General features: G+C 34.8%; 1 long non-coding RNA gene and 1 pseudogene across 1 annotated transcript; one reads left to right on the plus strand and one right to left on the minus strand.

Annotated features, from left to right (window-relative positions):
• The first annotated feature begins 2,740 nt into the window (after nucleotides 1-2,740).
• On the plus strand, nucleotides 2,741-3,498 carry LOC149554834 (uncharacterized). The gene is made up of 2 exons (XR_016364421.1): nucleotides 2,741-2,921; nucleotides 3,198-3,498. It is a non-coding gene; the product is annotated as an uncharacterized LOC149554834 (long non-coding RNA).
• Nucleotides 3,499-5,541: 2,043 nt separating this feature from the next.
• LOC149554835 (histone acetyltransferase HAC12-like) lies at nucleotides 5,542-26,402 on the minus strand (annotated as a pseudogene).
• Nucleotides 26,403-26,623: the final 221 nt, after the last annotated feature.

The raw sequence follows: 26,623 nt of genomic DNA on the forward strand, positions 1-26,623 counted from the left end.
TAGAAGCTTGGAATGCTTGGTTGAGGTGTGAGTCCCTGTTTGAGAGTCACTAAACATTTTGTTTTTCACCTCAAGCCATATTGCAGAAAACTATCTTCATGGGTTGAAAACCCGCAGAGGAGAAGATGATTTTCAAATTTTTGCCAACGCCTACTTATTTAAGAGTGGTATGCTATGAGTGAATATGGAGCATGATTGATCATCAAATGAGGAAATTTGATCTTTATCAGACTAGGTACTAAATTACCCAACTGGCACATGGTAAAAAGGCACACCCACCCGAAAAAAGGGAAAGAGAAGGTAAAAAGGGAAAATCTAATAGAGATCGCCTAACCTTAGGGACTTAGACCTAGACTAAATTACGATTGAGGATTTGAATCACTTCTCTTACTAGACAACACTCACTTTTGCCAACTGGTTTGAAAACAAAAAGTAGGGCAACATAGCCATCTCATTATCAATGGCTATAAGCTCACCAAATGAGCCAACTATCCTCTTAACTATGTCTTCATGCCAAAACACAAGCGAGAGTCTAGGTAATCTGACCCATATCAGAGTAGTAAGAAAAAAGACATCATACACTTCCATATTGGGTTCCCACTTTTTGATTGTTAGAGTACTGTTGCCAAATGGCCAAGGACCACCACATAGAACCATATTTAAATCTTCTTTTCAAGTAAAGACAAAGGAAAAAAAACCCACTCATCATTAGTGCAATATCCACTTGACCACATAAAGCCCATTTCATTCTAACCATGTTTCTAAGAGCATCAATTTATGGGCGTGCCCCTAGAAATTTTCCAATTAGGGTAAACTCCATAGTCGAAATATAATAATCAACAATCGAATCTGGGATGAAAATTTGAAACTCACCTTTTTCACAATAGGATGAAGTAATAGGTGGAAAAGAAGACTTTCTTCCAAATAAAGAAGACCACTTGCATTGACCCATTTCCAAATCATCCTTATTCTGCTCCTCCTCATGTGATCCCTTTGCATCCTTACCCACATCCACCGAAATATTCCCCTTCTATAGTGGGTCCCTAATCTGGACAGGACACTCGATTAGAGGATCAATATGAATATTATCATCGTCCCCAGATCTTCTAGAACATAAACCAAGCAAAACTTTGTCTTCTTCTTGCTCCAGACCATTAAAACCCATCCCCGGCTTCCCAACAATCCTTGCCAAGATCCCCGCTTTCGGATTCCTTGCATTGCCAGGATCAATTCCTATCGCTAAGTTCCCGCCTACTAGAGCTCTCACCATTTAAACAAGATGTGGATAAGATTAAATGAAAATAACATTTACTATATTGATTAAGATGTGAATATTTTATTAAAAAAAATTCACTATATTAAATTTTTTAAAAATTAAATGAAAATATGATTATTCTAAAAAGATAAATATTTGAAGGCCACATACAATTTATCATATAATTGAGACTTTTAATTTTGAGGGCAATTAGATATCCTTGTAGGAAAAATTAACATAAATAGTCTTAAATAAAAAATTCAACCTAAGATACCTTAGAAACTTGAAAATGAAATAAATAAATAAATAACTATTAAATTTATGCTACCAATCTTCATTGTTTTTGATTAGATAAACAGATTTTTCAGGGATCATGAAACCCAATAGTTAAAACATATAAGGCTGAAAATAAGCGTGAAAGCCCAGCCAAAAAAGTATAAGTTCAGAGGTTGATAATAAGCAAAAAGGCCAGCCCAAAAGTAGAGTTCAGAGAAAAGACTAGGAAAAAAGACAAGTAAAACCACGGCCTAAAGCCAGACCAAAAGCCAAAAGACAAAGAAAAACAAAAGAATAGGCGAGAGTTATTCCTCGCTCTTTCGCTCCAACTCTTGCATAACCTGAGCAGCCTGGAATATATTTTTATTTTTATATATACTACAATATAATTTTTATTTTATATATTGTTATATATATTACAATAGATTATATATATATATATATATATATATATATATATATATACTTAACATTTTTAAGGCTTTATAATATAAACATTCATTATTAAATTACAAATTACAAATTATGAAAAAATAATTAAAAATAATTATTTAATGTTTGATATCAATTCTCAAGAGAAAATATAATAATAATAATATAATATTTAAATATAAATATTTATTTAAAAAATAGAAAGTATATATTAGAATCTAATTTAAAAAATATGCATTCAAAGAAACTAAATAAATCAATAAATATTACATTTTTAAAAATCTTATTTTAACTTTTGGAAAATTTCAGCTCTTGTTGTACTGATTCTAGATTTGAAAGAATTTTGTATTAGTATAGATGAATTTTGCAATTCATATTTTACCTTTAAAAAAATTAAAATTCCTATCAGCTCATGTTGGACAAAAGCGAAACTATGAAATCTATTTAGAATTATAAATGAGAATAAATCTTGTGATCTCTTTCTCAACAAAGATTAACAATATTTAATCATTTCTAATTTCTTTAGAAAAATATTTTTAATTAAATTTTTTCAATTTATACAATTAATAAATTATGTCAATAGCTAATAGTTTATAAATAATATCAAACAAACAACTGGTTATATATGATGCAATTGTTACTATAATAAAACAATATTGTTGAAAATTTCTCTTTCATCAACTTTTCAATTTCTTTCACAAAATTAAATTTTATTCTCTATTTGATTTAAACAAATATAATTTGTATGAAAATCTTAAGCAATTGGTATGTATCATTTTTAGAATTACATATCACATTCATATAAAAGTTCTATCGACTTATTGTTACATGTCTGCTAGTTATGCTTGTGCTCTATACCTAGCAGGTTTCATTTACTACTGCTATCCTGCTTCTTTCGACGGTCGCGGGCATCCAACTCATGTGAATCTTGGTTGAATGTGCGTGTACATGCAGTTGGGTATGTTATGTTGCTGTTCTGTATATTGTTTCATTTTCTTTGATTTCATTTGTTCTATAGGAACATGTGATTAGTGTTCTTGATTGGATAAATAATTTTGACGGGAGTTATGGGAGATTAGGGTTGGGAAAGGATCTTGAAACCAAGTACATAAAAAAAAATGTTTCAACAAGAAGAAAAATGGTTTAAAAACCAGAATTACCCCCGAGAAATGAACAAAAGCTCTGCCAAATATGGCTACCTCTCACATGGGTTGTTGTTTGTTTTCTGTTTTAGATCGACAGTTTACCATTGTTGAACATGCCAGCATGGAATATAATGAGGCAATTCCAGTTGTGGACAAATTCAGTATCTGTTAACACATTGACAGAATGAAACCGGGGTAGCTCTTTGTCAGGATTCTTGTGAGCACGCCTTTTTAATGGGTTTCCATGTATGGATGATGCAATATGTTTGGCATTTAATCACTTCCTTGCCTGTCATTGATAACTTCATCTTCAAAATTAACAAATAGGATATTTAAGTTCATCAATTTTTCACAATCCATACCGATTCTTGTTTTAATTTCTGAATTCAACTGTGTATTTTTCATTTATCTTTCAGATCTCACTCTGTGATCCATCTTTACAGTTTTAGAGAGCTCAACGAATAACAATGCTTAATTTTTACAACATAGAAACACATCCGAGCATACAACCCTCAACATAGCAACATAAACATCCAGATAGAAAAAATTCTTGAGAATGCTTGCAAGGAACATTTATTTGTATTCTATTTTATGGAGAATATTTCAGAATATTACAAGTCAAAAGCCAATCCTGTCCATTAAAACAATAGCTCCTTGATTTAAACCAATGAACTTTTACAGTGTATGCAATAGAGCCGAGACTTGCAAATTGTTATGGAAACAGTTGCTGAGAATTTACAGAATATATACAACCAATGAATTTTTATGATGTATGCGATTGAGCCTTGACTTGCAAATTGCCATGGAAGCAGTTGCTGAGAATTTACAGAATATATACAAGAAATTAAGCCCCGCAAAGTTAGATAGATAACAATTAAGTTAACAAAATTATGTTACCATTTGATTGAAGATGTCAGTTTCTTTTTCTTGAAGTGATGTTAATATTGCTTGTGCAGCTTTGCTGTTCCTGGAAGCCTGATCAATCACTCTTCATACTTGACCCGTGCCAGTGACATTTAAAACAATGCCAATTATTGCCGCCTCATCCTAACTGCATGGAACATTCAGCCTCGGAAAAACCACAATAATTCTGAATAGCCTACCGAGAATAATACATCAAGAACTGTCCCCAAGTTATCTGTATATTCTATTAGTGCAAATGAAATTCCCAATATCATTTCTCTTGACATGGAATGCTTATAGTTATTAGCTTAGTTACCGGTTCGAGTTTGATTCAAAATACAGGTTTGAAGAACCGGTTCACTGGTAGGGCAAAATTTTGGAAAGGGTTTGTTCATACAAAAACAAGTAAAAATTCAAAAAAATTATATATATACATATTTTTGAAGCCTAGAAGCATAGGGTATCATAAAATCATATGATTTGATCATTTAAACAACAAAAACACCATTAGCATGAACTCTAAACTTGTAAGTTGTAATCATAGCATCATGAGTCAAGCTCATACCATCATATATTTCAATTTTTATGTTCAACATTAAAGATTCAACACATTAAAACTAAATCACGATCCATGAATCATAACAACAAGTTCAAGTATCATTGTTTCAAGCTCAAGTTTCAACTAATCATTATGTATTAAATTTTAATATTCATCATATTCATTTGTTTCTTCTTTAACATCTTCTTCTACTCCTCCTTTTCCTAGCCCTTCCGCATTAGTTGACTCAAAAATAGAGCTAAGGCCAAAATAACCTATTTACATTCACTTTTTGGGGCTGTGGAACTTTAAAAAAATCAAATATGGTCTAAAAAACACTTTTTAGCTGCCCATTGCTGGAAGTTCGCCCGGGTTCAATGTAAATTCGAACTGGGCTCATCAAATTCACCCGGGTTTGAGTTTCATACCTGTGGGTTCGAACCACCCCCCGCAAAATGGAACCCTGACCGAATTTTGGTCGAACCAGACCAGAATCCCGAACTGTTTCGAACCCAGTTCTGAGGGCAACCCCGCGAAGCCAGGTAACTAAGGTTATTAGTTTTCCCAATCTATTGATGGTAAGTAATCAGTCCAAAAACAATGCTCTATAGAAAAAACCTATGAACTCGTGTCTCATTCTTGGTATGTAATCAAAATTCTTTTGCCTGTTTACTACAAAAGAAAATCATCACATCTAACTTCAGAAATAGGGAGATGTTAGAAGTGACAAAATTGATAATCATTCACTTCTGTCTAGGGCCAATGTACATATTATATTTGCCAAATACAAGGGCATCAATTGATGATGCAACTAGTGATGTTGAATGACATTTTCTTGAAATTTAAACATGTACTTTTCATCAAATAGTGCCATCCGACAAGTTCAAGGACCTAAGAGTACCTTGAAATCTTTTTTATTCTTAATTTGATTTAATTGATATCTCGTTTGTAAAGTCCATTCAAGCCTACCATATCTGTTATGAATGAGTATCTTAAGCAATCTCTGCACCACAATCTCTCATCATTTCGATAACGTTAGCTCTGCACTATTATTCCACTTGATTGAGACCTCCCAAAGTGCCGTTTCAAATCCCTGAAAAGAAGCATATACAAACAAGGGATTGAAACAATAGATCTCTGAAAGTTATCCCACAACTTATTTAGCATGTTCACTCTGAAGTTTAAAGTTACAGCAGTTCGCTGATTGTGACAAGGGATGAACTTCAGTGGAACTACTGAACACAATGTTGGAATATTGTATGCAAAAAAGGAGATTAGAAGTAAATGTGGACATGAGCATACTTGCAACGAGGAACATGACATTCTGTTTCCTTGCAAGCTCGTGCATGTAATCCTAACATATGCCACATCTCCTTGCAAAATCTGCAGCCCTGTGCAGCACCCTTTTTGCAGTTTTTGCCATGGCAAAAGAGGCCTTTGACTTTCCGACAATTCTGATATGCACATTGAGGGGAGAAACACCGAGAAGCATGTATAAGAAGATCAAGTGTCTCCCGTAGCTACATACAAGAAACAATACACTTATCAGTTTCCTACAACTAATTTTAATATCTCATCTATCATTTTCCTGAGAACCTATTTTGAAGAATCAGAAAGGACTTTAATAAGAATCTAAACAATATTTATGTCAAGTGTAGCAAATGGTTTACAGGCCAGTGAGGAGAAAGTAGAGTTCAATGCAATCTAACAATATCCCCTTCCACATGATGTCAAAAATGGTTTGGTACATGTTGGAATTACAGAAAACATTCAATCACAATACACTTCAGCCTTCAACAGAGCATAATAATAATATTATAATTTAATAGAAGTAAGTATATTTTGTGATATTGTCAGCAGGATGAATCAAAGTGGAATTGTGGTACAGATGTTGAAATTTTGAATAAAAAGAGTAACAAAGAAGATGGTGTATTTGAAGATTTATTAATTCTCATGTCCGCATTCAAAATGTGTTATTTTTAATATCATTGTCTTGTTACTGTTGTTAGTTCTTGTAAATAAATGCATACTTTATTCTCAGCTTGGCCAAATTCACACATTTAAAAACTTTTACAAATGTTTTCTAATTATATAATTATATTCAATCATCATAAGGACATCAAACTAGAAGAAGTGTGAACTTGTTCCATATGCAACCTTTTGCAACACGTACCTGCAGAATCCCATGTTGCCTTCCTTCTTGATTTTGTGCATCCTGATCAACTAGAGATGGATGAGCGACCAACTTATGGGGATGTTTCGCAAACTCATCTTTTTTATAGCAGACGTTGCAAATATCATAGTCAGGACAAATTGTACAGCGCAGTCTCTGTCCTGTCTTAATGTCATGTAGGCAAATGTTGCATGTACTCACAAAAGAAGGTGCAGTTGGATTATGAAGATGGTAGAGTAGCATCATGGAAGAATGTTTTGCACGACGCAATGTGTCATACTGATAGTGATTTCCTTCACAAAGGCTCAGGAATGACTGACGAGTGTCAAAGATCTCACTTTCCATGATTTCATCTTTATCCTTTGTGTCTGCTGGAATATTTGTCACCTCAATCTGCATATTCATGGTAAAAAAACACATGATTCCTTTGATGGAATGATAGAAATAAAAAAAATAAAAATATAAAATGGAGTAAATAAAAAGACCAACATAAATAATTTCCAAGCTAATTTAAAGGTTATGAATAAGGACCAACATTCTGAGCTATTTACTAGCCAACATGATAAACTATGTGCTAGCGATTACATACTGGAAAAAACATGTGTTTTTCCCTATTGTTAACAGGATGTTTTTTCCTTTTATCAAGCTTTTGCTCTGCCTCATAACACCTACAATGATGGCAATAGTCAGACAAATCCTAAATACAAATATAAAACTCCTATCACAATGCTAGTACACAAGACTGTTCAATGCTAAAAAAATTCAGGGCAGTGCCCATAGATAACAGTAGTAAATAAAAAATTGAATAAATAAAAGAAGATAGGAAAACAACTCAAACATATAAATACTAATTACAGTAGTTCTTCTCTACTTTGTTTGAAAGTAAGCCACAACTATACATCTTATACCAACTCTGACGTTTTCCAAGTGCATGTGTCAGACACGTAAAGCATATTCCAGAAGAAAACGTGTGATTGAACCTTTGGAGTAAAAGAAAAACTAATCTACATCCAATTAAGAGAAACACTCAATTTTAGAAAACTTAAAGAACCAATGGTCTTGTTTCCTCACTAAGGGGCCTGTATGAGGAAACAAAAGCACTTGAGATTGAAAAGGGACAGGAAAGAAAAATGTAAAAGACAATGTATGTTTTCACTTTTCAGCTTTCATGTCTTTTGAAAAAAAGGCACACATCCATTATGTAGGTAAGAATTATCGTAGTGCAGATGATAGTTGCGTAAAAGCATCATTTCATGTAAAATAAAAATGGCAGATTGTAGCTATTTGCTTTCAAATGTTGTATTTGTATGCATAGTGGGAAAGTGCAGTTTTATTCCATTCACACGAGCAAGTAAAGGATAAAGCATGTATGGGTACATGGGCAGCACTAATTCGTGTTCTTGTGCATTGATTGTTATATCAATATATGCTGGTTGTTCAGAACATAGGTAGCCTTCAGGGATTCATTTTCACATGTTACAAGCCATGCATGTGAAGAGGAAAAGTGCAGTTTATTGCATCAAATCTGAATGGGAAAGTACATACAACTAGCAGCAATTTGTCCTCACTTCTTAGAAAGTCATGTATGTGAAGATGAGAAGTCCATTTTGTTCCACTTGCATGAGAAAAGGATGAAGCATGTGTGGGATACAAAGTACTAATGCATATTCTGTGGTGTTGTATCACATGTATGCTTGTTGAGCAACACTGTGAGAAGTATTTTTGGGTATCATAGACTTGTAATCTCCGTTGTTGTATAAAGGAGGTTTATAGCAAGTTCTGGTGATGTAGAGGGTACTACTGAAGTGTTTGGATGTTGTACACTTCTTGAGATATAGCACGGGCAGCATTATGAACATGTGTTGGAGTGTTGCAATCATAAATATAATTATATTTGTATTCCATTGTAATGTAATTCATTGTAGCACGTATACCACTCATTGTTGCAAATAATAAGGAAATTTTAGCACTATTTTGGTACCACAAGGAGATTTAATTTCAGCATAAGATGCAGCACACAGAAAGGGGAATTTTCTATAACCTAAGCATAAATTTTTATGGCGTCAAAGGTTCGTTCAATAATGGAGGTGTGGTCTATATGGATCATTCGAAAAAATTGGAATAAGACATGTATGACATTCTCAAGAAGTGAATGTCTCATTTTGTCTTTTTGCATGTGGGGAAGACTTTTCATTGTATAAACACGAACATTCTTGAGTAGTGGAAATCTCATTTTATCTTTATCTATTTTGTCTCTAACCAAGAGGAGAAGACTTCTCATCAAATGGAGGTGAAAAGTCCCACAGAAGAGAAGAAATGGTTCACTAGCTCTCGTTAGTTCTCAATCATTTCCAAAATTGGGGTGAAAGGTTACACATCTCTCATTTCTAAGGATTTGGAAATCTCTATGTATGGAATGTAAGCTTTGGTTTTACCGTGCAAGAGAGAACAATCCTGTGTTGTACTTTCCCATTCTGATTTGATGCAGCGCAATAGTGTGTTGTATTGTCCACTTTATGAGTAATATACTTGGACAGTTCCTCTATCAATTAGGTTTTTCACCCGACATTTGAGTTTACCAAGTTAAATATTGTGTTATGTTGCACCACTTCATTTTGTGAATCACATACCAAAATAATATATTTGTTATTGGTTGTCATTTTTGTTAATTAGTAGCACAATACAAATTCTTGGTTTTGAAATTTCTATAGACCTTGAGATTTTACCAATCAATATTGGAAGTTATGCTTGTAGCATAGAATCTTTGACAACCTTACAACCTTTACCATAACATAGAACTTCTACTGTTATTGGTTAACGTGTCTTGTATAAATTGGTAATATAACATTGAACTTCTATTGTTAATGCTTAATGAGTCTCGAATAAATCAGTTTCTCAGGTTTTTAAATAACTACTGAATGTTGGATGCAAATTCAATAGGTTGTGAGTTCTTCAGCTGAGTAGAATTGGAGTACATGCTTGATCGGGTGCAAAAACAGGCTTAGGATTTGGTCTTCGTGGACTCCAACCTTCATTTCTTGTCACATAAGACACCTGGATACAATGAGGGAATAATAAACTACTAGGATCAAATTCTTGAGTGTGCTGACTTAGGTGCTATAGTTACAAAGGTTGCCAAAATATCTATAAATGAGGTAATAGTTTGAGGTGGTATAGTTGCTTAGCATGTGACTCTAGTGGGAGTGGCACTCCAATTGATTGTAGTTCAAAGGATATTGAATAAAATGGTGAATTTGATACTTTTTATGAAGAGCAATATGAAGACTAGTAAATACTGACTTCAATTTTTACTATGTGTTGCTGTTTTAATCTGACAAATCATTGATTTATGAATGTATGAGTATTTCATCTTCGCAAATTATGAATGAAGTATTTAAATATTTTGTTTATTGGTGATTATGAATATCACTGTTTTTATATTTATATACAGCCAAACCAATACCCATACCCAAAGACAAATTAAATTGCTGTACCTTCCTTTCCAAAATCCACCCCAGGATTGGTAACTTAAGCTTATTTAACATATTTGGCACATCCAACTAAAAATGAAAGCATTCTACTGAAGACCAATGTTGAGTAAAAGGAACACCATGATCAGCACGAGCATTGTACTAATTGAAGTATGGTCTATAGCATTGTTTAATTTGCAGGAAAAGGCTCGTAGGAACTTATGACAACATCCATTCTATGAGGTATGGAACATAACACTACTAAAAAGGTTGACGATAATGCTTTTTAGCTCATTATAGTCTTCAACCGATCTTGAATGTAGACCTCTTGTGCCATTATGTTCAAGTTTTCACACCATGATGATCGAGAGATCAAAAAATCATACTCTACCAAATTGCAAGTCTTGGTCTAGTACCTCATCAAGGTTCTCAGATATTTGTCATTGATGTCAGAATACAGTACCTTCGTGAGTTATGAACGAGTTGCCACTGGGTGCTAGCATGAGTACAAACTGTTTATTGAATATTCCAACAATATGTTTGTTTTTATATCTCTGTAATGTTTTGTCTTAATGACTGAGACTAAAGCATGGCAAATGTATTAACTTATGCCACTTTAACAAGACAGAGAATGACATCTGTAATAGCTACTCTGAGTATGTTGTATCGTAAACTCTGAAGTTTACAAAGACAAACATAAGTAAAGAATTTGCACCTGACACCTGTGATTCCGACTGTGTGTATGATACTGATTAAAACATATGGATGCAGAATACAGTTTCATGATTTTGCCGACATGCCAAAGCTGGGAAATTCATAATCATATCGACCAAGAGAATGTTATATACATTCAACAACAATGGAAGGAATGCTTGGCACAGAATTCACAGTATTGATTGAGTTGAATGGTAATCCATGCTATTGAAATTACAAGAAGGACAACATATGATGAATGCTTTAAACTGAGTTGGCAAATCAATGAATCAGGAGATGCTTCTGTCCAAAGCTTCTGTAAAGGTATTATGATGTATACTTTTTATAACAAATGGCAAGACACATGTCAAATGTGGCACATAATGAAATATCTTGAAAATATTTAGTTCCTGGCTCCTCATCTCAAGTCTGAGTTTTTGGAGGAACTATCAAAGGCATATAGTTGGAAGAAGAATTGGTTTAGCAGAATGTGCGGTACATTTTAAAGCATAGATAAATTGCTTAGAAACAAGCCATGGTGTTGGCAGTTGCTTAGAAGTGGTTGTAACTGCTCAACTTCTCTAACTATGCTAACAATATGCATTGGTTCAATTCATTTGAAGAGTTCTATTCAAGAACTTTCACTTGAATAGTTTTGTAAGAATGTGAAATTAGAACATGTTGATGCCATAAGTGTTCTCTATTGACTGTGTTGCTTCCAAGAAAATATAAACCATGCTGTATAACGTTGTTTGAAGCCTATAAAGAAATCTGAATATGAGAAGCAGAGCAGTCATTTTGTAAATCATATAGATTGAAGATCAAGATTTCATTGAAAGAAACATGACCTGCTTGGAAGCAAACGTAAATCAGATTGCTCAAACTTGTCTTTAACATTGAACATTATGTTTGCAAAAGTTTTTATTATTTTGAAGTCAAGTTGCAGAAGGGCAATTGTTTATTATTGTTTTAGAAATCTATTTTTACAAAAAGAAAAAAATCTGTTTTGAATTCACAAGGCATGTGTTTTGGGCTTACAGTAATAATATAGAGGAACATCATTATTGTTGTTATCTCTGTTTGGTCTGAGTTTGCAGGAGGCATGATAATGTTACTTCAGATTTGCAGAGGATATACTTGTATTACTAATTGAAATGTTACATTTCAGATTACTGTAGAAGTTTCTTAGAAGGGGTTGTAAGGGGTTGTAACTGCTCCAAACTTCTCTAACTATGCTAACGATATGCATTGTTTCAATTCATTTGAACACAAAATTTGAAGTTAATCATAAGTTAAAATACTCTCCAAACTTCTCTAACTATGCTAACGATATGCATTGTTCAATTCAAGGATTTTCACTTGGATAGTTTTGTAAGAATGTGAAATTAGAACAACATGTTGATGCCTTGAAGCGTTCTGTGTTGCATCCAAGAAAATACAAAGCATTCTGTTTAAATTTTTTTGAAACTTATAATGAAATCTGAATATGATGAAAAGCAGAGCAGTCATTTTGTAAATCATATAGATTGAAGATCAAGATTTCTTTGAAAGAAACATGACCTGCCTGGAAGCAAAGGTAAATCAGATTGCTCAAACTTGTCTTTAACATTGAATATTGTATTTGCAGAAGTTTTTATTATTTAGAAGTCAAGTTGCAGAAGGGCAATTGTTTATGTTTTTTAGAAATCTAATTTTCAAAAGAAAAAGAACCTGTTTTGAAATCACAAGACATGTTTTGGACTCACAGTAATAATACAGAGGAACATAATCATTGTTGTTATCCCAGTTGGGTCTCAGTTTGCAGGAGGCATGATAATGTTACTTCAGAAATGCAGAGGATATACTTGTATTACTAATTGAAGTGTTACATTGCAGATTACTGTAGATATACCACCAATTTGTTCTGACAATCTTATTTGACGGTTTCTGTAATTAAAAAGTATAGTATTATATAGATTGTTCAAAGGTTATTGATTGAAAAATAAGTTTACGTGTTTAAACTTTATACTATGTAAGCTGTGGTGATTTTTAATTTAAATCAGCAGTATGTTGCAATGTAACTACATTCCTAGGAATGATGCTTAGGAATACTGAGTTGATTCTCAGACTGCTTAATTTTATTTTGAAAAGTTGGTGCTTGAGAAGAGTTGAGTGAGTGCTTAATTTTTGTAGGAGTTGGTGCTCTAGAAAAGCAGGACAATATATGATGAATGCTTCAAACTGAGTTGGTAAATCAATGAATCAGGAGCTGCTTCTGTCCAAAGCTTCCTTGAAGGTATTATGATGTGTGATTTTTATAACCAATGGCCAGACACATGTCGAATGTGGACATGATCAAATATCTTGAAAATATTTTGTTCCTGGCTCCTCATCTCAAGTCTGAGTTTTTGGAGGAACTATCAAAGGCACATAGTTGGAAGAAGGATTGGTTTAGTAGAATGTGCAACACATTTTAAAGCAAAGATAAACTGCTTAGAAACAAACCATGGTGTTGACAGTTGCTTAAAAGGTGTTGTAACTGCTCCAAACTTCTCTAACTATGCTAACAATATGCATTGGTTCAATTCATTTGAAGAGTTCTATTCAAGGACTTTCACTTGAATAGTTTTGTAAGAATGTGAAATTAGAACATGTTGATGCCATTAAATGTACTCTATCGACTGTGTGACATCCAAGAAAATATAAACCATGCTGTATAAAGTTGTTTGAAGCCCATAAAGAAATCTGAATATGATGATAAGCAGAGCAGTCATTTTGTAAATCATATAGATTGAAGATCAAGATTTCTTTGAAAGTAACACAACCTGCCTGGAAGCAAAGGTAAATCAGATTGCTCAAACTTGTCTTTAACATTGAACATTGTGTTTGTAGAAGTTTTAATTATTTTGAAGTCAAGTTGCAGAAGGGCAATTGTATATTTTATTTAGAAATATATTTTTACAAAAGAAAAAAAATCTGTTTTGAAATCACATGATGTGATTTGGACTTACAGTAATAATATAGAGGAACGTCATCATTGTGTTATCTCAGTTTGGTCTCAGTTTGCAGGAGGCATGATAATGTTACTTCAGATTTGCAGAGGAGATACTTGTGTTACTAGTTGAAGTTTTACATTGCAAATTACTGTAGATTTACCACCAAATTGTTCAGGCAATCTTATTTGCTGGTTTCTGTAATTAAAAAGTGCCATATTATATAGATTATTCAAAGGTTATTTATTGAAAAGTAAGTTTACGTGTTTCTACTATGTAAGCTGTGGTGATTTTCAAGTTAAATCAGCAGTATGTTACAATGTAACTACATTCCTAGAATTGAAGCCTTAGGAATACTGAGTTGATTCTCAGACTGCTTAATTTTATTTTGAAAAGTTGGTGCTTGAGAAGAGGTTGAGTGGATGCTCAATTTTTGTAGGAGTTGGTGCTCTAGAAAAGGAGATTGCTTAGGGTTGGTGCCCTTAAATTTTGTAAATGGGTTGAACTTGTGAGGCTGGATTAGGACAGTAGATCTTAGCAGCATTACTCACCATGTTTTTTACCATCTTGGAATATCTTTGTGCATTGTTTTCACTGTATTTTCAATTCAATGCTCAGTTAGAAGCAATTGATTAAAGGATTGAATTGGTGAAAAGTTCACCTGCTGCTCCCCTCCACCCCTGATCTTCCACACCCCTTAAGCAGTAAATCTGTGTTCTTCACAAGGGAAACAATTACAACAAAGTTCAAGTTCTTCTTTCTCAACTTTTTATGATTGGGGCAACCAATTGTTCTATCACTTCGATCATCTTTGTATCATGGCAGTCCTCCAAACAAGTATTTGTATTCCCATTCAGCTCCTTCATTGCCTCAATCATACATGGTCAGAATACGAAGCTCCAATTTCTTGAATTTGATGCCCACACAACTCATTGTATTTGATGCCACTCGACTCCAACAATGTCAAAACTTTTCAGGACCCCTACATTGTGATATTGACAGTAAACAACAAACTTTTAAAATATGAACTGGTGGAAGTAACAAATTGCATTTCTAACTGCCACCATCCTTTCATTTGCCTCACGTGTATCCTAACATAGTGTAGCCATTCATTGAACAAAATCTTGGTTAGTGGATTTTTGGTTGATACATTCAATTTCACGAAGAATTGCAGAGTTGAAATAAAAAGATACTGGTAGAAAACCGTGTTCATTGTTTTTTAATCAACTCTTTGGATGTTTGAAGTTAATCATAAGTTAAAATCTTCTCTTGAACAAAGAGCCATGCAAGGTGCTCATTTTCTGTAATAACCCAACCGGTTATAACTCTGACAAGCACCAAATTGCTTCACTTTTGAATGTTTGACATTTAGTCAACCACTTTGCATGCAAGCTCAACCTCACTGTACTTAATTTTCAGATTGTGTATTGGTTGCAAATGAGGTTGTTGAATGCTTTCTGCAATGCAAGGTTGTTATAAAATTGATGTAGTAGATGTTTCAGCCCTTTGGCAACAATTACAACTGAAATTAACTACTAAGCTAATAGACATAAAGACAAACACTTGCTATGCATCTCAATATGCACCTATAGCCACTAAGCATTTCTTCAAACACTTGGCATGCATACTAATGACTGAAACCCATAACTACAACTTGGCATTTCATCAAACAGTTGTTATGCAGCCTTGTAACCCCTTCTTTCAATTCCAAGCCATTTACAAAGTCAATTAATAATGGCCACAACTTTGAGAATTCAACTACAATATAAACCAAATTACAATTTTGCACCCACAACCATGAATGCCTCTTGGTAGAAACTTGCAGCAGTACAATGTCCAACTTGTGATATCCAAACAGGCCTAATTTGCTGTAGAAGAATGCCCAACACAGTTAGAAACAGGAGCTAATAATGTGGGTAACAGTCCACTCAAAAAAACCAAAGAGACTCCCAGTTTAGCTGACTAAATCCAATGCCAATAGAGGCAGAATGGCCTCTCAGATTTAGACAGATTTATATTCACTTTTTAAACTGCTCCAGCGATTACAACTTTCAGCACTCAATCTTAGTGATTAACCATTAAAGTTCAATGCCCAAAGTGCAGCCAATGGTGGTGCCAAACAGGTTGCATTGGGCATCTATGATACATGAAAATCAATGGCCATGTACACATATTTTGCAGCAGCAAACAGTGATTTTCGCTAACCAATTTTCCCCAATTTGAAGATGCCGTAATTCTAACAGCTTACTTATCTCCCAAGCCACATTAAAAACAGTAATGGAAGATACTAAACCAATATCTGGAAAGACAAATACCAATTGCACTATACCTCAGTAATGGACTGGAGAAACTACAGCATCAAACCTTCAGATCAATACCACTATATTTCTGCAGTGGAATTGAATTCACTAAACTCCAAAATCCTCACAAAAAACAGCAAAGGCAAGATAGGCAATTGGATACTTTTCTCTCCAAATGGGCTCATATTTATAACACAATGTAGCACTTAGCTGCTTCTTCACAACACCACTTTATAACATTAAATAACTTAATGTGCCATTACAATAATAAAACATCATTTATTAATTAATAAATATCAACCCATCAATAAATAACTCCATCCAATGCAGATGATGAACTGCCACTGCCCTCAACTGCACTGCCAAATATGGCAACTGTCCAAAATAGACTTACTAAAAATAGTTAGTACACAACTGAGACCCTCAAATCCCACTGTTAGCTCACGAGGGTCATGATGATGAACTGACCAAGCCAACTGCAAGAGCTTGCTGAGAATGGGGACGTTATAGTCCTCCCTCCCTAAGATTGCTTGTCCCTGAGCAATCCCGAAGCAAAATGAGAATCATCTGAAAACTAGCTGTAGACACTGATGGAGAAAACAACTCATCAGTACTCAACTCAATTGACACTCACACCTAACTGCACTGTGGAGATGTTAACAACCATAGGTACTTGAAACACTACCACCAACTACAACCTCTAATAAGTTGTCTGGGTGTGTCAATACTCCAAGTGATCTGACTTGCAACTGTTGGTCCCATCTGTAAAAGATGGTGCTAACCCATCCCATAATGTAGGGTATGAAACTAGAGCCAACCCACACCGACGTGAAACCAAATCCTCTATATGTGGTTTAAAAGAAAATGATGAGAACTCCTCGCTGTGTAATGCTGGTAAAAAACCCCAATCTTTATCAGTGGCTCATTAGTCCAAATTGGAATCAAGAGACGACTCCAATCTCTAACTTTGAACTACTAGTTGGCCAGAATTTTGAGCAACCCTCTCAGCAACCCAACCACGAAATCCCTTTGGGGACAGCCAAGGTCTCTACCATCTTTCCTACCAATCTTAATATACCACAAGAGCCCAGAAGAGAGCACCCTTAGACGCTTTGGATAGTCCCTCTCGCAAATTGACACTCTCCAATAGATACTCCATGAAACACTCTGTGCAGTAGAAATTATATGTAGAAGCGTTAACTTGCTCCCCTGGAATCCACAACTGATCCCTCTGAAATCGAAACACTAGCAATTGTCCAATGCTATTAGCTGTATGAGATGAAATATTAGATTTGCTTCTGGCAAGAAGGAAACAAATCTTCTTGAGAGCACATCTTCACATCATGTGATCCCCTACCCAAATCTTGAGAAGAAGAGGGAGTAATGTTAGGAACTGGCTCACATACCTCTGAAGAGTTCCCCGTTGCCATGCTAACTACCAAAGAACCTGGCACAAAAGGGGTCACTCTGTAGTCCTCCACTAATGCTCTCACCTTCTCTGTATCCACAACACACCTATCCTAGATGGATGTATGTGCCTCATCACCACATCCATCATCCCTACTTGTGGAAGTAAACTCACCACTGACCACTACTATGTGTAACTGAACTGGATTTGGGGCCGGCGTGGATTGAACCCTCTCCAACTCCACGGTAACCTCATCCAAATGTGACTGTGACTCCTGGAGAGCTAACTAAGTACATTGAAGAGAGTCCACAATCGCCTCAAGCTCCAAGGTGAGCTCAACCAACTCCTCTTTCCTTAACAATGTCTCATAACAAGTGCTACCCCACTCGAGAAGGTGATCCTTGTTAGCTACCAATTGAGAATAATTAATAATTATGCTTCAAGATCCTGACAACCTTTTAAGCAAATGAACCTCTGCGAGGGCAAGATAATTGTCACCATGCTAATCTGTAATAGGAGCACCCCAACTAGATGCAGCTAACATCTGTTGGATAACATTATAATGCTCTGGAGCTGAAAGGATATCACTATCGCTTACCTTCAATTGACTGGTTGCATGATGTCTTTGTAACCCCTGACTCTTATGTAATCTCTTTATCTCGTTAATTGCACTGTGATAGGAAACCGTATCAAAATTGCTCACTGTAAGATCCCTCACCTCATGTGTGCTACCATCCTCACACACATTCACAACTGAGGTACTGCTACAAGTACTTGAGACCCATCCAAAAACTCTTCGGAGTTATCACCAAGCATCTAGTAAGAAATACCAAACCCGCTGCAGCTTGTAACATCCTCAAATGAATCATTAGAGGTGTCCATAACATCGGTATTTACATCTCCTAACAAAACCCCAATTATTGTCACCTGACTCTACACACATGACTCAATGTCATGCTGTGAATCGGTAATGCTGGAGCATAGAACAACATCAGCGGCCTTTGCTATAACATCCAAGTCACAAATATCAAAGCTGGATAGCTCCATGCTCTCATCTGTACCTCCTAAGAAGGATGCTGCCTCCTGTATAGAATCATCACTGCGACAATTGTCATATAAATCAAAGCTTACACTCTTCACACAGTCTCCAATAACAATCCCCTCTTTAAGAGAGTCCGAACAATCAGTGGTAACAACTGTCTCAACTGCCTCTGCACTATCTGCAACATCAACCCTAGGATCCTCAAATAGTTGAGGCTCATTGCTATTGACCACCAACGACATTGATACATCTATGTTTCCTTGTGTAGGAATTCCATCATCATAACTACGGATAGGACTAGTGGGTGTCGTACTAAACACAAGTACATCTGCATCATGAACACTTGCCAGGGAAAATCAAACCTTCTTCCTTGCATCCTTGGTGCTGGCCCACTAAAATTGGAAACCATGTACATCGCAGCCCTATCAATAGTCACTGGATCCAACAATCTTGCCTCCAACCTCTTTTGATTTAGTTTAAGTCTTTCTATATTCTCCCTTAGAGCCTTTGTTTGCCATTTTTCTCACTATTCCACTGGTTCCCGTATCAGCTAGTTTAACTATATCTGTCCATAGGTGGAATAAATGCAAAAGTGATGCTCTCTCCAATTATAACAATCCCAAAATAATTAAACATTTCCTGCCCTACAGGATGGCAAGAAACACTCTAATACCACTGTAAGAACCCCAATTGGTTATAACTCTGACAAGCACCAAATTGCTTCACTTTTGGATGTTTGGCATTTCGTCAGACACTTTGTGTGCAAGCTTAATATCGCCGTACTTAATTTTCGGATTGTGTTCTTTAAGTTTATAGGCTGCAAATGAGGTTATTGAACGCTTTTTGCAATGCAAGGTTGTTCTAAAAATGTAGATGTTTCAGCTTTTTGGCAACAATTACATGCCTGCAATTAACTATTACAGCTAATAGACATAAAGACAAACACTTGCTATGCATCTCAATATGTACCTACAACCATTAGGCATCTCTACAAACAATTGGCATGCATGCTGATGACTGAAGCACATAACTGTAATCTGACATTTTATCAAACAATTGCTATGCAACCTTATGACCCTTTCTTTTAATTCCAAACCATTTACAATGTCAATTAATAATTACTGCAACTTTGAAAATTCAACTACAATATAAACTAAATTACAATTGTGCACCTGCAACAATGAATGGCATTTGGTAGCAACTTGCAGCAGTACAATGCCCAACCTGTGATAGCCAAACTGGCCCGATTTTCTGTAGAAGAACACCCAACACAGTGGGCAACAGTAGCTAATAATAATGTGGGTAGCAGTCCACTCAAAGAGACTAAAGAGACGCACAGTTTAGCCAGCTAAATCCAACACCAATAGCAGGCAGAATGGCTGCCCAAATTTAGGCAGATTTATATTCACTTTAAACCGCTCCAGCATTTACAACTTTCAGTGCCCAATCTCAGTTATTAACCATTAAAGTTTGATGTCCAAAGAGCAACCAGTGGTGACCCCAAACAGGTTTCCTTGGGCATCTAGGATACATGAAAATAAACGGCCATGTACGGATATGTTTTGCAGCAGCAAATAGTGATTCTTGCTAACCAATTTATCTCAATTTGAGAATTCATAATACTAACAGCTCCCAGCACATACTTATCTCCCAAGCCACAGTAGAAACAGTAATGGAAGATACTAAACCAGTATCCAAAAATGCAGATACCAATTCCACTATACCTCAACACTTGAATGGAGAAACTACAGCCTCAAGCCTTCAGATCAATACTGCTATACTTCAGCAGTGGAATTGAATTCACTAAACTCCAAAATCCTCACAAGAAACAACAAAGGCAAGATAGACAATTGGATGCTTTTCTCTCCAAATGGGCTCATGTTTATAACACAATATGACACTCAGATTCTTCTTCACACTTTTCACTTAAGAAGCTTCATCTTCACAACTCCACTTTATAGCATTAAATAGCTTAAAGCGCCATTATAGTAATAAAGCATCATTAATTAATTAATACAAATGAACCCATCAATAAATAACTCTATCCAATGCAAATGATGACCAACTACTAGCGCCACCAACTGCACTGCCAAATATGGCAACTGAAAAAAATAGACTTATTAAAAATAGCAAGTCCACAACTGTCACTTTTAAATCCCACTGTCAGCTCACAAGGGTCGCTGAACTGACCAAGCCAACTGTAGGAACCTGCTAAAAATGGGGACATTAGACTTTCAGAAGGCCATAGATGGACTAGAGTACATCTAAAATCGATTCTCCACAAGTTCATCATAGATGGATGTTTAATATGATATTATTACCTTCTAGGAGCTAGTTGAGTGGTCAATCGATATTAAAAAGTCTTCTTCTTCATGGAATGTAATGACTTTTGTGTACTTACCAATATTGGCTCTGTTAGAATCTTCTTTTGTATGTCAGAGCTGAATGAGATGTGGCAAGTCGCTCCATGCTCTAGATGCTCATTGATTAATGACGACTTTTGCTCAATACATCTGAACTCTTTGACCATGTTGATATAACCAAGATTTATTACATTTTTGGCTTGCATATATAGAAATAAATTCTCTTTTTACATAATATGCATAGTATAGATCATAATGCTAAATAGGATGGATATTTTCTAGTATATTTAAATTATGGTATATATTATTTATAGTCCATGCCAATTAAATGAGTTTTTTAATAGTCTATGGAGTTAAATGATGCAGCAACCGTTGACACTTTTCTTCTATTATTAAAGATTGAAGTGCAGAGGACAGTTTCCATCCTTTAAAGGCACTCTATAACCATAGTAAAAGCAGTAACTACAGCGAAAACTTGCTTATGGAGAAAAATGAGGCACAAACCTCAAATACAGCTTGTGCCCCAAGAGGAAGGTTTCATGGTGGATTTTAAAATTTACCTTAATTGCTATTAAATTTGTGAATTCTGATTTGCATGGACAGCCACATGTGAAAGGAGAAGACAGGCTATACATCACTTCTGTATTTTTCCCATGATCCTCTTCATTATTGCTCTGAACATCTTCCTCTAGTTAAATTATGGCTATTTTTCTATTATATTGGGAGAGTGAATTTTCTGGCAGAACACTGTATGTCCTCGGATTCCTGATACTTTTTCTATGGGACATGCATTTTCATAGAGCACTCAGCAACACTGAAAGATTAGAAATCCATCAAAACTTTCCTCATGAGTGGAGCAAGCGGACTGCCATTTATCTGAAGGATCAATCGGTGAGTCAAGACATTGCAAAAATTTTTCAGGCCTGTCTCTGAATTCTGATGTCAATACTGCATTCTTCTCATAAGCTAAGTTATTCCAGTTCTCTTCTCCCTCTCAAGCTTCCTTCCTCTTTTCAAAATCTGTGTGGGATCTTTTCACTGGTCCTGGCAAGTCCAAACCCAAGTGCAGGCCTGTAAATTACTGACATAAACTAAGGACCTTGGTTTTCATTGGCTAACAAAAGATTTGGGAGAACTCTGTAAGGACCAATGACAACAAACTACAGAATATGGAAATACGTCTTGTATGGATTGAGAGAGATGAAATGTATGTTTGCTTGCTATTTTTTTAAGAGAAGAATTCCAAGCTCTAATAAATGGGTCACTAATAAGTCAATATATATTATAAAATATAGTTATTATCAATAATGTTAATAAGGATCTCAAGGAAAATGTTGCCAAGAGCTCAGTCCTGGAAATTGAGCAGTTCTTCAGTTGATTTAAGATTATTGATGATCGCTGAGGTCATTCTGGCATGTCATTTGCTACCAGATAGTTTCAGGATGATGATTGCTTGGATGAGGACAGTATGGCATCGTCCAGAGCTACTGTTGTCATGCCAGCTTGATCCTACTGGGAGCTATTATCAACCATGATTGGGAGAAAGCTTTAGGTTTGTCTTTGTTTCTGCTCGTTATAATTTTCAAATTTGCAAATAGGTTGAAGTTGGCTAGTTATGATGGAAGAGCAATAATTTCAGCAGAATCAAGTCCCTGAATTAATATGGTTTTCCAAGTTCAATGGAATAATTAATAATTTTCTTATTTCATTTTTTTAATTATATCAAATTTGCTTATTTCTATCTTTTCAAATATATATCTGATATTACATCTTTTCAAATATATATCTGATATTACTGGTCATTTTGCTGTCTGATCCTATGGCATCTATCTATAATATGCCTGCTACTTTCGTTTTATACATTGATAAATTGGTTTACTTCCATCACTTTGTCAAATTCTCACATCTTCCAAGAGCCTGACAACAAAAGAGTCTGAAGCAATCAATAACTATTTACTTCAACAACATATTACAGATTACATACAGTGGATGGCAAGAAACATTTATATAAATATTGTTACTCTACTAGGAAGTTTTTCCACATGAAGCTTGAAGAATTAGTTAAAAAACCCGACAAAATGAATGAAATTAGAGACATTTTCATGATAAGAAAAGTTCAAATAATTATAGTTTTAACAAAAGTTATTTTTTGTTACTAAATTGTGATTGAACGGAAAATTTCTGAATGATAGGGTAAGTTGGTAACAATATGATTCACTGGTATTGTATTGTTAACTTAATATTTTAGTAGCCAATTTTGGCCATTGACATGACTCAAAACAAAATACAACTAAATACAGTATCATTTGTAGTTGTCTCCAACCATTTTTTAAAGAAAATTCCATCCATTAGCAAACTGATATAATGAATATCGCATGCTTATGTGCACGCACATAACTTGATCAAGACCTAAAAATGAACTAAATTCTTTTTAATTAACTTCAAATAAACCTTACGTGCTTCAAAAACTAACATCACAATGAACATTTAATTTGACGTGGTCAACTCAATTCATTTTAATTAACTTCAAAAAACTAACATCACAATGAACATTTAATTTAACCTCACCATGTCTAATTGCTCCTATAGCTTTAGACTAGCAGAACAAATGCTTACTTCTCACAAAGTTGAAATGTTTTGCATTGCTTGCAAACCCAGCGCTTTCCAGAAACAATAAATGAACAACAATGGGTACATGCATGCAGGTGCACCATAATTAAATCTTCTTTCATTTGATGAATGTTATGTCCAAGCTGAAATATAGAGCACAAATAGACATCATAAATTTGAACATGGCTACTACTTCAATGCTATAATTAAAAAAATTGTAATATTTGTTAAATTACTTTCTTCATTAACAGGTTATGTTTTTTGTTCTGATATTTCTGACCATCTGCTTCCTCTTTCTGAATCTGCATTATCATTTTCTCAGCAGCTCCAGGCCAGTAGTCCCCATCAAAGTATGGCAAGCAAGCTGCAGTGACTTGAGTCTTCCGTTCACCAGTAGACGCAAAAAAGTAATCATACATATTTGTTACATCGACCACAATGCCCTCCTTTTTAGCCTTATGTAGCATTTTAAGATACCTAGTCCATACACTTCTTCCAATTAATCTTTTCTATAATTTTGGCAGCTTAAGCAATAAAAAATTATTTGGAACTCACATATTATTGATTAGGTTTCATCTCAGATTAGATGGTGGCAACAGAATACACAGAAAGATACAACATAGCCATGTACCTCTTGGAACATGTTAAGCATAGAAATATGAAGACACAACATTTTCTCAAAGGGATCCACCTTCTGAGAACATAATTTCTATTAATTAGAAATAAGGCTTCCTGTGTTTATGTTTTTTGTAAATAAATATCACCAAGACAAGACAATTATGACTCACCATTCACGAAGTGTAGCTGATTTTGGTGTCTTCTGTGTTTTAGGGTGACAATAGAGAATATAATCGTCTCCCCTCAGCGGAGGGCAGGCACAAATATAACAGCTAGTGAAACCCCGACTCTTAACGGTAATCCAAATATCCCATCTGCTCAAGAATCAAATCATTCAGAAAAAATCACCGTAGAAAGCTACATGGAAAATTTGTTCTCAGCTATCTTAAGGATTTGATGTGTTCATGTCTCTACCTTTCTCTCTGAAAATTTATAAAATTTAATTTATGAAAGCTGATACAAATAAGGCAAGAAACTATAAAGATACATATAGATATCACACAGAGTCATGAACATCCTTGCATTTATAAAACCATTAGAGGTGTAGGTGTTCTCCATATATAACTATCTTCAATGAACTGAAAAAAATAACTCAACTTTTTACATAGGGAATAGGATGTTCGTGCTAGATTTAATCAGACTTACCAAAATTTCATGATATACAAACGTATGGAGAGATTCACCATTTATTGTTTTCACATTGGGCCTAAAATATTTCACAGAATCCAAGTAAGAGACATAAATGCAGCGCTGATTTGGATGGGAGCATTCTGACCCATATTCTTGCACAAAGATTCCAAAAAGACAAACCTCTATACCTTCAATTTCTTGAAATAATAAGAGGACCTGTAGTCATTTACATAATTAGAAAAGTATTTTGCTTCAATTACAGCTATTAATTGACTATCATAAAACATAAAGGAAAGAGTAACAAAGATGAATCGGGATCAGGGCCCTCTCCCTGCCACCTTTATCAAAAACAAAGATAAATCAACAATCCATTTATGCACCTTTGACTTGTATGGAAATTCACTTGGATAATTTTGATGTTGAAACATATCCAAGAACTTCTGTTTCACCTCTAGTACTTTATTTGTAGAATTGACAACTCTCACAACAAGAGCACCAGCTCCTAGCACCTGACAAATATCAAAAGAAAATTTAAATCTAGGCAAATTATTAACCAAAGCATCTTAAAAGATTCCTTTATAGATTTCAAAACTGGGATCAGAAGAATAATAAAAACTGTGTGCTTTATCAGTTATTTCTGAAATAAATAATACATGGTGACTCAATATTTCTGAAATAAATAATACATGACAACTCAAGCCACTTTTAATTCCAGTTCTAAAGTGAGATCTTATTACATTGTATAATCATGAAACCCTGTAAGACAGTGCTGAACATGCCTGATGCTAAGAAATAATATGATTATCTCCAAATTAATCCAGCACCCATAATTGAGTTTGATATATTCATTAAATTGTATGGTCAATGATGCTGGGCGTGGAATTGCATATTGAATTACATAAGAATATTATCTAGACCATATGTTGAGCATTTAGTGATAAACTAATATAATCATGTCACATCATCAAATTCCAAGCAAGGTGTAGTTTAACAAATGCAATGTTTCATCATAGCTCAATTTTGTCAAACAGTTAGTGTGAATAGCAATAAAATAATTACCTCCTCAAAGTCCTTGCCTAGCACTTGTGCCCTTTCTTGTCTTCCCTCCTTTAAACGTCTAAAAAGTCTTTGTTCAATGTGATCACTCAGGAAAGTCCTTGGTAAATCCTTCGCTTGAAGAATAGCATTCTGTGGGATGGTTTCCAGACACCTCTTTCTATCTGCTCTATATAACAGTTCAGGCATGTATACTTTGCGATGTCCTCTTCTTTCCTTTTAACATTGAGCAGTGCACATATAATATGCTGCCACTCCTTACAATTATAACATTGCACCCACTACAAAATAATATGTAGTGAGGTTCAGAAAGAATGTACAAGTTATGACATCAGCAATATTCTAACTTACTAATTGCTCACCTCTTCTTCCTTTGCAACTTCCTCATTTATTTGCTCCTCAAACATCAACTTGGCATATTTGTTATCATCTATCTTAACCACATCATCTCGAATCTTATCATAACAAACTTTGCAAATGCAATTTCTTGCAGCAACAACTGCCACGGAGTAATACATTGTTTTGTACTTGATACGTTATTTTTCGCATAGTGAGCATTTCAGAGGTGGAAGATGAAATGTAAGTTTCCCAACATTACATAAGGAACACATTTTCTTACTCTTCTTGTTTTTAGGCTTTTGTTTGCTCTGTTACACAAAACATGGAGGCAGCTTATCAACAAACAGATCCGTGAAAGAACTATAAGAAACTTAAAAACAAACACATTCAAGGGAAAAAT

Source organism: Cupressus sempervirens, chromosome 5, assembly GCF_028749045.1.
Source record: "Cupressus sempervirens isolate cs-2001-9-10 chromosome 5, ASM2874904v1, whole genome shotgun sequence".
Lineage (NCBI taxonomy): Eukaryota > Viridiplantae > Streptophyta > Pinopsida > Cupressales > Cupressaceae > Cupressus > Cupressus sempervirens.